At 37.2% G+C, this 12,690-nt stretch overlaps 1 protein-coding gene across 1 annotated transcript in view; it reads right to left on the bottom strand.

The window, feature by feature from the left end:
- CNTNAP2 (contactin associated protein 2) overlaps positions 1-12,690 on the bottom strand; it is a 1,129,462-nt gene that overhangs the window by 651,661 nt on the left and 465,111 nt on the right. The gene's annotated exons all lie outside the window — the stretch shown is intronic.

The raw sequence follows: 12,690 nt of genomic DNA, 5'->3' as shown, positions 1-12,690 counted from the left end.
TTTACATGTTCTTAATTTCACAGTATTTTTCTATTCAGATTTTTTCATCCTCTCCCAGATCCATTTTTTAAAAGGTGAAGATATTCCCTAAATACAATTTCTACCCTAGGTGTAGCTAACATTTTTGTGACAGTCGCAGGGTTTATACAAATCTAGAAAAGTAGACAGCAACTGGTTTTCCAGTCTCCCAGGTGTATCTCCAGTTCCAGCCTACACTATTCCGTATACAAGGTACTTCAATACATGAGTGGGCAACAGTCAGCAGTTTTACAAGAGAAAAGGAAACTCTCCTTATCTATTTAAGCTTTTTTCAAGGAGAGCTTTAACACTTGAACAAGTTTCGAAACTGCTCCAGGCAGTATAATATGAAGTAATTTTAACATGTTTCAGTACATTAGGTTTAAGGAATAATACTTACTTCTTTAACATTGCCCACTTCTCTTTGCTAAAATAAACCACTGGACATAGGGAAGATTTGATATTACTGTAATAGGAAGCTGTATTTCCTACTTACACCTGTGTCCCTCTTTATGGTGTGCAGTCACGCTGGTTGTACATCTATATACATGCACTAAAATACAAAACATGCCAAAATGTTGTAGTTGGAAATAATATAGTACTAAAATAATGAGGAGCTCCTAGCTACTTTGTCTCTGAAGAACATATTTTACGGTTGCCTGAATACTGAACTGGAAGCTTGACAAAAAGGAAGTATGTTTTTAAACAGTGCTCCAGTCCTTGACAGCTGTTTCTAACTTCAACTTCTTTATGTTTCATGGCACCTTCTATAACTTTTAACGTAAAGTTAAATTTCTCCTTTTTTTTACTTCACCATATCAAGCACAGAAGCAAACAGTTTAATTATCTTTGGTTAAGAATTCTATGTCATAAACAACCTGCACATTTTGTCCCCCACTCCATGCATTTTCTCAAATGCTCCTGAAATAGAGTCCAAAGACTTATATTTTTAGGGTTAGTAAGACAGAGGAACCCTGTCTTATCACGAACAGCTTGTTCAGACCATTCTGTTTTCTTCTTTCGTTATATATGCAAACCAGAAACAGTCCAGCAATACCAATGGATCAGTAATATCAGTCTGTTTCTATTTTGGTATCAGGAAGAATTCAGACACAGGCCAAAGGCATCCTTAAATGCTCTGTAAAAGTAATACTCTCTTGATTTGGCTAGTTTGGCCCTTCATTTTTTAACTGAGTCTTCTGAAATTGTTACTGCAGAGCATGAATTTTTTAAGACATATTTGACTATGAAGAACTGATCTACCACACAAGATTTTAGTTATTATCAATGACTCAAACAAGTAGCTTCATATTTAAGTTATACCTCACTATTAATTTACTAAATAGTCCTACCCAAGTGTAGTCATCTTTAGAAGGATGGATTTATACTTTTCTCTGTTCCACTCTTTCATATACACCAAAAATGTACTTTGTGAAAGTCATCAATCAAATTAATATATGCCCAGTAATTGTTCTTCAGTCATGAGATCTGGCAGCTGCTTTATTGATACAATATCACCTTTGACTGATGAAATAAAGACACTGTAACCATTCTCTTAACCTGTTAAAATTCAGTGTTGTGTAATATACCACAGATCAGAATTTAGAACTACTTTCTTGGGCATTAAAATTTAAACTTTAATTTTTATTCATTTTTACTAGAGTAACAAAAAAGAGCATGACATCACTCCATCCTTGCCTTAAGGGTTTATAACAAAAATTCAGATAATCAAAGTTAATTCTGATTAGGTTACAACCATTTGCTCATCAGCATTTTTTACAGGCATGTGACTTAGCAGCAGTCCTTAGTAACTCAAGAAAGCACACCTGCAAGTTGAACTCTGAACTTAGAGAAAAACATATTTCCACATTGATTTTAAAGATAAAAAACTCCACAACCCAGCATTAAAACCTAACTGATTTCTGTATAGAATCCTTTATGCCATAGAAATGATGGCATTTCATTTTAAGTGTTCCAAGGTAAGACAAGCAAGAGATACTAAAGGGTTACTTGCTGTCTAATACTGCAAACTACTGCTCAGTCTATTTCAGACTGACTGACTTTTCTCTGACTACTGTCTGCCAGTATGTTTTCTATTCTTTGCTTTTTTTCTCAGTCATATTTTATAGATTGAGGCTATGTCTCCAATGTTAGCTTATTAATGAAAAGTGTACAGTTTAAATAGAAAATAATGTTTGATTTCATTCGATTCCAAATAGAAGTCTCAGGTTGAGGGGAAAAGAAAATTCATTTGTAGCTCTTTATGCCACCTGATTATTTTGAACAGCCGTTACAAGAAGAGCCATAACTACTCCCCCCAGATGCCTGTTTAATACCCTCATTTAAAATGTATACAAAGATAATTTTATATGACCAGGTACTATTTTAACTTTCATGAACCCAGCATGCCTCATGAACTATTTGTATACCATCTGGCATATATAAAACCATTTCCCATTCCTAAAATGAGAACCCAGTACAGGACAATAGCTACAGGAATCCACAACAGAAGCTGCAGCTGAACTTGAAGTAGGAGAAGTCAAATCATGAAGAGTATCAACCAGTTCATAAATCAATTTTATTGCCTTCCTCTAATGAATAGAACTATAGTGGATTTTAGATGGTGATCTTCTACATTGCATTAAGAAGCAATCTGGTTTACGTGAGCTCTAAACACCCTAAAATGGAGAAGTATTTTGGAGATGAGACAACTGTTAAGATACATGATGGAAGTGTCCAGAACCACAGGACTGTGAGTGGTGGTAGAGACCATACAAAATTTGTTCCTCTACCGCCAAGATGTTACAGAATACCTCTCTCATCCCCTAGCTAGTCCAAATCAGAAAAACCTTTAGCTTTAAAGAACCATAAAACTTTGTGTTTGTTTGAGCCTACTTATCTTAGAATATCTGCCACAAGTGAGATAGCTGCATACACTCATCCAGACAACCACCACACACCAGGCATGCTCTGTTACCACCCAACAATGATACAATGCAAGCTGCTACAGCTCTGGGCCATCTTGAGGGGCTTCTGTCAAAGGTTTTTCCCAGCTTTTGCTTTTCCAGTAGGAAAAATAAGAAAATTCTTCAACATTTACCCTTTATAATAGCATACTTACAGCACCTGACACTGCATTCATTCCTGATCAGATTAAAGAGCTTTCTCTAAAGAATTATCTTCCTGGTAGTGAAGGTCCGTGACTTTGTTATGTTAACGATTCAATTTCTACTATTTCCCCCTTATTTGCCAGCTTTTTATGGACAGAACTTCATGAGTTTGTACTTCAAATTCGTAACTACTACTGAAGATAGTAACTTTGAGGCAGTGGAACACTTCCTTTCACCATGATCTCTGAAATAACTTGGCTGCATTTGATACTGTTCCTCCTGACTCCTGTAATATATTCTTAATGTGTGCTGCTGGTTTCTAGCAACGCTGCAGTGTCACACAACCTTGTTCTTGCTTTACTCGCTTGCAGACCAATGTATCATGTAAGAAGTCATTAGTTCCACTGATTCACTCAAGAGTATATTTTGGGTGATGAAATTAACCTCCAATACATGACAGGAGAGTTCTGCCATGGATCTAGGAAAGAGAAACACAGCAAGTGTTGCATGAAGCATCAATAAATAAAACAAAGTCCCGCTCCACCTTTGACTTCTTTAGTTTTCATGATGAAATAAAAAGTCATTTTTAAAGACAGATTTGTTTGATTTCAAAGAAACTATGTTAAAAACTCCCTCCCTCTTTCTCACATTGTTTTCCTTTTTCATGCATTATTTTACACAAATGAAAAAATGCACTGTGAAACTACTGAAATATTAAGTGTAATAGTTAAGTTCTGGACATAGGATGTATGATCTGGAAGCCAAAGTAACAACTGTAATGACGCTAATGGTACTGCACTTCATAAAAAGATAACACTGTCATTTGTCAAAAGAAATAATTATTTCATCCTGATTTGCTATTGTCTCCAACAAGACACTCAGGAAGTAACACCACCATAGTTTAACAAATTTAATGAGCTACATAAAATTTCACTACCATTTTTTAGAAGAAAGCTATAAAAATGTAAAAGCATAGAGATGGCTCATGAGAAAACTCATTTTGGCATTAGGAACAGCTAAATTTAACTTAGTTAATTACTGGGAAAAAGGCCTCTCTGATCCATTTGTGTTATTTCTTTCTAGTGTCTACACTGCTAGAGCATCTGAAGCTCATGACTGCAATTATTGACTATTTGAAGCATCATTAAAAGATCTCTTAGACTATATGTAAAGGATTTTACGCAAAATTTATTCATCTTCTGGTCAGTGATGCTAAGAAAATGCCTATGTGCAGAAAAGCGTCAGAGGCATTTGCTACAGGTGTGTTAGCACCCTAACTTTCTACCATACATTGTAAACAGTAACACATACTGATAAACACACTTCAGCATATAGGTTAAACACTCATTTAATTCTGCTTTCCAACTTAGACTTTTAGGAGTATATCATAATTGCTTTATTTTTTTTTTTTGGTCTGGTTTTCTATCCTCTTTTAGCATCTCCCAACATGCTCAGAATAAGCTCACACCACTGCTGACCACATCTGGCAAGAGGACAGGAGGTTTCAGTGTTCCAATATCTCTGCAAGAACAAAAGTTTAGTAAGGGACACTTCCTGAGTAAAGAAGAAGAATTCAAATGTAACCTAAACTCATATAGTAACTCTTTCGTTAAATCTGCCTGTTGTTCATTCAGGATGAGCATAGGCAATAATGCCTACCTCTGCACTGACAGACAGCAGCAGGGAGATAGGCAGGAAGGTAGGACAGCATGGGGAAGGGTGACTTAAGGGAATGAAGATCACAGGGAAGAGAGAACACATGCCTAAGACCAAAGATATGTATATAACAAGAACACTGTTCAGCTGCTTCACAGGGAGGAAAAAAGGCTTGTTATTATGGTGGAATGTTTTTTCAGGTCATGCTTAAAGACAGGCTGACCTAGCAATATATTTGCAGGTTTTTCTAGCTTTTCATTTGGGATCTTTACACCCAGGCAGCTATGTCACACAGAGCAAAAGCACATCACAGGCTTCTGTGAGAAAACACTAAAAATCACTTTAAATACTTCTATTTAATTGCATGGTTACTCTTGATGATAGCAGTTAGATACACCTGTAAAGTAAAAGTAAGCTCCAATAATCCACTTCAGCTCTATGATTTGTACCTATTTTACATGAGGTACCCTGTACAGTTAGCATGCATGTGGGCTACAGTGCAGGTTTTCACCGTCAGGAAGAGGGGAACACCATGTTACATACAAGTAATTAAGGCTTATCCTAGGTTGTTGTTTAGGGAGCTTTAAGGAGGTATCTTGCTACTGTCACAGGCTAGTAGACCTTTTTTCTCCCATGTTACATTTAAGAAAGAAGATAGATAGGAAAATAGAGTTTTTAACAGTACAGTTTTTTTACTTTAAAAAAAGGTCTTTTAGTTAAGATGCAAGATCCTACAAAGCGAAACAAAAATTGCTTTGAATTCCTACATTTTTTTGAATGCATATTTTTAAAGCTCCTTGAAACACCAGGGTTAAATAGAAATGATTATGTATTGAAGTCACTGCAAAAAAATGTAATCTGTTCCATTTAGAAATACATCCTGAAAAAGGTCCCTTTTTTCCCCAGTATCAAGCAGTTGCTTCCCACCTAGATACTAATTAGAAGATATAGGACAGTATCTGAAGCCACTTATAAGAAGATAAATAAATAGGAAGCAGGAAGAAGCAAGAGCAAAGATGTTCCCATAGGGAAGGTTAATCAAGCAACTCAAGAGATTTCCAGGATAGATATAGTCTTGCTGTGAATGGTGGACTGCACAGGCACTGTGAATGCTTTGCTTTTACGGGATAAAGAGCACAAATGGTACAAGGAAGTATTAACTGCTACAGTCTCTTAGCTTTCACACTATGTGACACCCGTCAGAGAAAGGCATCAAATGAATTCCCTACAAAAGAGGTTCAATGATTGTGATAACTTTGGAAGGCAGACCAGCAAAGAGGGACGTGGGAGAAGTCACTGAGAAAAAAACAGAGCCACCAGGAGCACCTCTTCGCTCTCCTTAAAAGAAACACATCTAACTAGAAAAAAGCCCAAGTAAACACCAAACCAAACACGAACCAATTAAACAAATCCCAAGAGTGGTGAACTCAAGACTGTTAAAATGCACCCTTTGACAACATGTAGCTGCCACAACAGGAATGAATACCAAGAGCATAAAAAGGAGTATGTAGGTTCACAAGCATAGTAAGAGAGATGAACCCAGTACCTCGCTGTGGGCACAGTGCATGTTTTATGTTGCACCTGCAGTCAACCTGCAGCAAAAAGTTTTTGGTTATGCCTCAGGTTTACCCCCATCCTGGTTTGTATTAACTATTCACACCAGAAAGTCAGACTCCAGCTCTTTCAACTTCAGAGTTGAAAATTCATTTTCTTATGAGGCTTCGGAGAGTGCCACCCTGGTAGTCAAGTTCTCTGCTTCACTCTTAATTCACCCCAGGCTAAGCTAGGAATAGTATGTTCTGCATTCTTATTTGTGGCTTTTACATTTCTACTTTTTCTTCTTTGGCATTGTTTTACACTCTTTTAAAGCCACTTCACCTTTGGGCAGTATAGAGCTTAGCACTGAAAGTCCTTCTAAAGTCTGAAATCAGTAGATATCCAGAAGATATAGCAGCTGCCTAGTCCACTTATCCACTCCTATATATATAACACCCAAGGGAAATTAACGTTTTGTTGGTTGGTAAGAAGGACTGGTTAAGACACCAGCAGACTTTCTCTCTGCCTCCCTCATCCTTATTTTCTACATAACTGGTAACTCTGAGCTCATGTTGAGTTTCTAAATGTCCTAATTTTTGTCTTTTTTTTTCAGTCCATCTCATTCTACACGTTCTGCTCTCATCTTGCTGCCCAGTTCTCCTGACTTGCCCTTCTGAACTATTTTTGTACAACTGGTTGTGACTAAACAGTAAATGACCTTCACTATATAATTTAGGAATAACACTGATTTCTTGTTAGGGCGTAACCAGTATAAATTTAGCCAAAACCATCTTACACATATTCTTACAAATATACACACATTTTCAGGTATATGTATATATTAATAGGGTTTCTTTTAGAAACAATTTGTAATTTAAATTTAAAGAAGGTAACAACTACTTTACTTTTAGAAGTAATGCCTCAGAATGCCATGGTGGGGTTTTTGCAGCTACATTATACTAACACACCTTTGGTTTTTTAGTCCTACGAACACAACTGAAGTTATTTCAGGATCTACAGCATGATCTCTATGTTTTTTCTCTGCTTTTGAATTACAAAACCTTCCACATGTACAGATTTTACAGCGCACTGCAGCTCTAGCTTTTTTGCTAGTTATATTAGGTATTGTTTAAAAATAATAAACATACATAAGTACTCCTTAAATACTGACAAAGTTCAAATAAATTATTCATAAAACATTCCTCACTCAAAGTAAGATTTAGTTTCAATAAGCAAATAATTACTATAGTGCTCTAGATCTTTCCATCAGGTAGAAAAAATCTTGGAGGTGAACAAACAACTCCATATTTTTTTCACATTTCTAACCCTGCTACTTCTTTGACCTCTTCTGAGCCCTGGTTATTATTGTTTAATTCATCTTTGACTGTGAATAAACACACATTGTGTTTTATCAGCTTACTGGGGCAAAACCGTATTACTCCATTCCTTTGCAAATACAAAACAGAAGCAAATGTATTATTTTTTAATTTATTTTGCATTAGCACCACTGAAAAATTAAGCTTCTTCCTCTAAAGCAGGGTAACTTACTTCCTAGGATTACTTTATTCCCCTTATTTCCTATACTGTACTTTGTAACATGTACTTTCAGCTAACTCCAATCTGTTTGTCTTTCATTCCATTCGCTTTACGCATCTGTTCTCATTTCCATCTTGGTTTCAACACTGAGCAAAGGGTAGTTGTAACACAGCTATGTTCTTTCTTAAGTATGGATTTTCAGCTATACATGACTCCTTAGAGGTCTCATTTCTCACCTAAATTTGCTTTCAACATATATCCTCTTTTAAATTATTATTAATAAAATCTTAATTATTATTATTATTTTAACTTTTACAGAATCATAGGATCATTTAGTTCATAGAATAATTTAGTTTTCAGATCATCTAGTCAAAACTTCTGCTCAGTGGAGGTCCAACTAGCCCACGTTACTCAGGCCTACATACAGCCTGTTCCCATCAACATGTCCACGGACAGAGAAGCTGCAACCTCTCCAGGCAACCTGACACAGTCTTCTGGTGACCCTCACAGTAGCAATAGGTTTTTTTATGCATTTAAATCAGAACTTTCTGTGTTGCAACATTTATCCATTGCCTTTTGTCCTATCTCACCTTAAAGATGAGGAGTTTGCCCCCATCTTCTCTCCACCCTGTCTTTAGGTAGTTGTGGGCAGCAGTAAGATCTCCTTTTAGGCTTCTTCTCTTAAGAATGAACAAACCCAATTCTCTCAGCCACTTCTCATACACAGTGTGCTGCAGCCCCATGACCATCTTGTTTGGCCTCCACTGTCTTTCTAGTACTGTGGATCCTAAAACTGAACACAGCACTTCACATATGGTCATACAAATGCAAAGTGCAGGGTAAGGATCACTTCCTCAGCCTGCTACCTTCACTTCTGTTCATACAATCCAGGACAGACTCATCACAAGCACACATGCCCACTGCCAACTCTTGTCTTGTACATTTTCTGCAAAGCTGCTTTCTAAGTAGCCAGTCTCCAGCCTGTACTGCTACATGAGATTGTTGCCCCCCAGGTGCAGGAACAGTCCTATGCCACTATTTAATATGATGTTTCTGCTAGGCCATTCCTTCAGGCAGCAAAAATACTCCTGAATAGCAGCTCTGCTCCTGCCCATCAGAACATCACATGATCCTCCCACAATGCATCTGTGAAGTCACAGCACCACACCATCCACTCATGTATTAATGAAGATGTTAAACAGTACTGGCTCCCTATTGCTCCTTGAGAGATGCCACTGGTAACCAGCCATCAACTGAAATTTCTATTAAAAAGATAACATCACTTGGAGCCCAATGGTCTAATCAATTTTGCACTCACCTTACAGTCTATCCACATCTATACCTGAATCATTTAGCTATAAGGAAACTGAGAGGAACAAGAGAGACATGGGCATCCTGGAAAGGGTCCACTGAAGGGTGACCATCATCGACCATAGTATGGTTTGGGTTGGAAAGGACCTTAAGATCATCCAGTTCAACTCCCTGCCATGAGCAGGGACACCTCATACTAGAGGATGTTTATAAATACCTGAAGGGAGGATACAAAAAAAGTCACAGCCAGGACCAGAGACATTAGGCACAAACTGAAACACAGGAGGTTACCTGTGAATATCAGTTAACACTGTTTTACTGGCAAGATGTCTGAGCACTGGCACAGGTTGTGCTGGGAGGTTGCAGACTTGCTCTCCTTGGAGATACTTAAAAGCCATCTAGCCATAGTTCTGGACAACTGGCTATAGGTATCCCTGCTTGCATAGGGGTCTCCTGAGGTCCCTTCCAACTTCAACATTTGTGTGGTTCTGCCATTTTTTAATGTCTTTTATTTCTCTTTGCTCTTTTAAGTCCCAAACACAAGTTTGTTTCTCTGATTTCTTATTTCTAGTTCTGGCAGTCACTGTTCTTACATTTGCAGTGTTAGTGTGAATAATTTCAATTCAGTTTGTCTAAGTTTTTTTGTTTCTTTTGCAAGTGCTGCGCAGTGATGAAATTTATGATTCCTTGTACGATCATTTACGATTTATGCCATCTACACTGAATGTAAGTATGCAAATCACTAAAGCTGCCCAAGAAATAAGGATGTATCATTATACAAATCGTTTCTCATTTTGCTGTGAACAGGACACCTGACTTAAAACAAATGTCAAGTTTGGTTTGTTTTCTAAGTACAGTTGAAATAATCTGTTCTGCAGTGTATGCTTCAATTCCTCACAGAAATTCTGCCCAATTTACTAGGTTTGTTCAGCTGGTATTCATAGAAAACTATGTCTCTATCATGCCCTCTCCCCAGTTTTTATAATCAAAATTAACGTCTAGCTTCGGAGGTGTGTCCTGTGCCTAAAAGCTTTCTCACCTCTCTGCTGTGCCTATTTATTCATGTTGAAGTTCAAAAAAAAGAAGGGTATGCGTGTGAACAAATAATGCTTCATCCTGAAGGGTGTCAAGTAACTCTTAAAGGCACAGCGACATATAAATCATCCTGATAGAAAGTTTTCTCATCAGCTTAACAACTACTATTCGTTTATAATTTTCATTAACTCATGCATGATAAACCTGTACGTCAAACAACTTGCAAAGAGTCTTTTCCTTGATCCTAAATTGTCTGAGTCAGGGAGTGAGAAGCCCTGCAGCATTTCCCCCGTAAGTGAAAAGTCAGAACTTCAAATTGCGAGACCTAACAGCAAAATGTGCAACAGTAGGTGTCCCCACCGCATGACTTCAGCTGGCGTTAGCGTAAGAATGTGCCACTGAAATGCAGCTCATAATCATAAGTCAGAAGTCACACATACACCTACTGAAGTAATGAACGTATCAAGGGAGCCAAGACTTAAACCAAATGGTCTAGAACGGTCTTTCTTCATCCTGCATTTTATTGTCAATCCTTTTGACTTGACTTGTCTTGCTTTGAGAAAGCTTGCACATAACTGAAAACGCAAAAGAAAACAAGAACAAACGCAGACGTTATGCTTGGGTTACTAATACAATGCCATTGCTGCCCTATGAAGGCCAGGATATAATGAGCTTAGGACAAAGATTAAGCAATGGCGTTCAGAGATACAAGTTTATACTCAAAAGAAAGTGTGCAAGCTTAACATGCTAGATAGCAGAGAAATGGGGATATAGCCAAAGAACACAAAGTGATAAATAGCTCTTGTTAACAGATGCACTATCACTACATTTCAGACAAAGCTCAAAGCTAGACTGAAGTTGAAGCAAAAGTCTTGATCTTGACATCAGCGTAATGATGAGGAAACAAACATTTTGCCAACAACAGATAACTCTTCAGAATTATGAAAATGATGACTGTAAAAACATATGGATAGCTTTACTCAGGAGTACTAATGTCCATTTGAGTACTACTTTGAAACACAGAGATGTCCTCCATACAAAGCAAGAAGTATACAGTACGAATGACTTAAATGTGGCTGATGTTTCAAATATACAGCTCACTGCTATAGGATAAAAAAAAAATGTAATTTGTTTTAGTCAACCTAATATTAAAAAGATAGTGAGCAGTACATTAAACAAAAAGGAGTAGAAATAAGAAACCAGAGGTCAGGTTTGACTCCAATCCTAATTAGGATTTCTGCACGTCTCTGGGAACGCGGTTTAAGCTAAGATTTTTGGAGGTAATTCTCTCAATAAAATATTTCAGAAAATTCTAGACTTTAACTATTCCCCATTACTAACATGACCAGTAAACTACAGATTAAAATCTTTCCAGTCTTAGACTTACTCGGAAACTTCTTTTGAATAAAAACAGTGTTTCAACAAATTAATATGAAGCTGTTACAAAACCTATACATGGGCAAAGACTTTGTACCTCCCCTGAAAACAACAATCTTAAAATGAATACTCATTTAAGAAAAAACACACTTTAATCCAGAGTAATAGTACCAGCATAAACAAAATTTATTGACAAAGATGAGATAAAGGAAACGGTCTTCCAACACTGCAAAGAGAGGACAAAATTAGAGACGCCTGAGGTTTAAAACCATTTGTTTCCTATTCTATTCTGATAGATATGAATCAATTTAAGTTGATTCCACAATATTATCTTCTTTCTAGCCCAGTCTAGTTTAATCTAGACTTCTTTAGCCTATACTATACATTTATGACATATTCGAAAGGTAGCAAAAGGGAGAGATCAGGATACCTTGAATGAGACAGAGCAAAGATTTCTTGTCCCCTAACCAGGTTCCTCCCTTCCTCGACTGTCTGCCTTTCCTGTACAAGACTTAAAGAAATGTTTATTATTACTAAAGCATCCTTACAGATGTGAAGCTTGTAGATGAGAGAGAGACAGAAGGCAGCTGAGGACTAAACCCATTTGTTTCCTATTCTATTCTGACAGATGTGAATAAATTTAAGTTGATTCCAAAATATTCTCTTCTATTCTAGCTTTTCTTTCCCAGTCTAGTTTAGTCTAGACTTGCCTAGCCTATTCCGTATGTATATGACATGATGGAGGAAGGAAGAATGGTGGAGAGCTCAGCATACCTTGAATGAGACACAGTAAAGACTTCTTGTCCTTTTACCCTCCTCCTCCCTTCCTCAACAGTGTGGCTTTCCTGTACCAGACTTAAAGCAATGTTTGATATAACTAAAGCATCCTTCCAGATGTGAAGCTTGTAGTTGAGAAAGAGAAGGCGGCAGCTGAGGTCTAAACCCATTTGTTTCCTATTCTACTCTGACAGATGTGAATTAATTTAAGTTGATTCCAAAATATTCTCTTCCCTTCTAGCTTTAATTTCCCAGTCTAGTTTAGTCTGGACTTGCCTAGCCTATTCCATATGTATATAGGAAGCTGGAAAGGAAGCATGGTGGAGAGCTCAGC

This window comes from Melopsittacus undulatus, chromosome 1 (assembly GCF_012275295.1).
Source record: "Melopsittacus undulatus isolate bMelUnd1 chromosome 1, bMelUnd1.mat.Z, whole genome shotgun sequence".
Lineage (NCBI taxonomy): Eukaryota > Metazoa > Chordata > Aves > Psittaciformes > Psittaculidae > Melopsittacus > Melopsittacus undulatus.
Note: the sequence above shows the minus strand (reverse complement) of the source record. Positions and strands in the feature narration are given on the sequence as shown.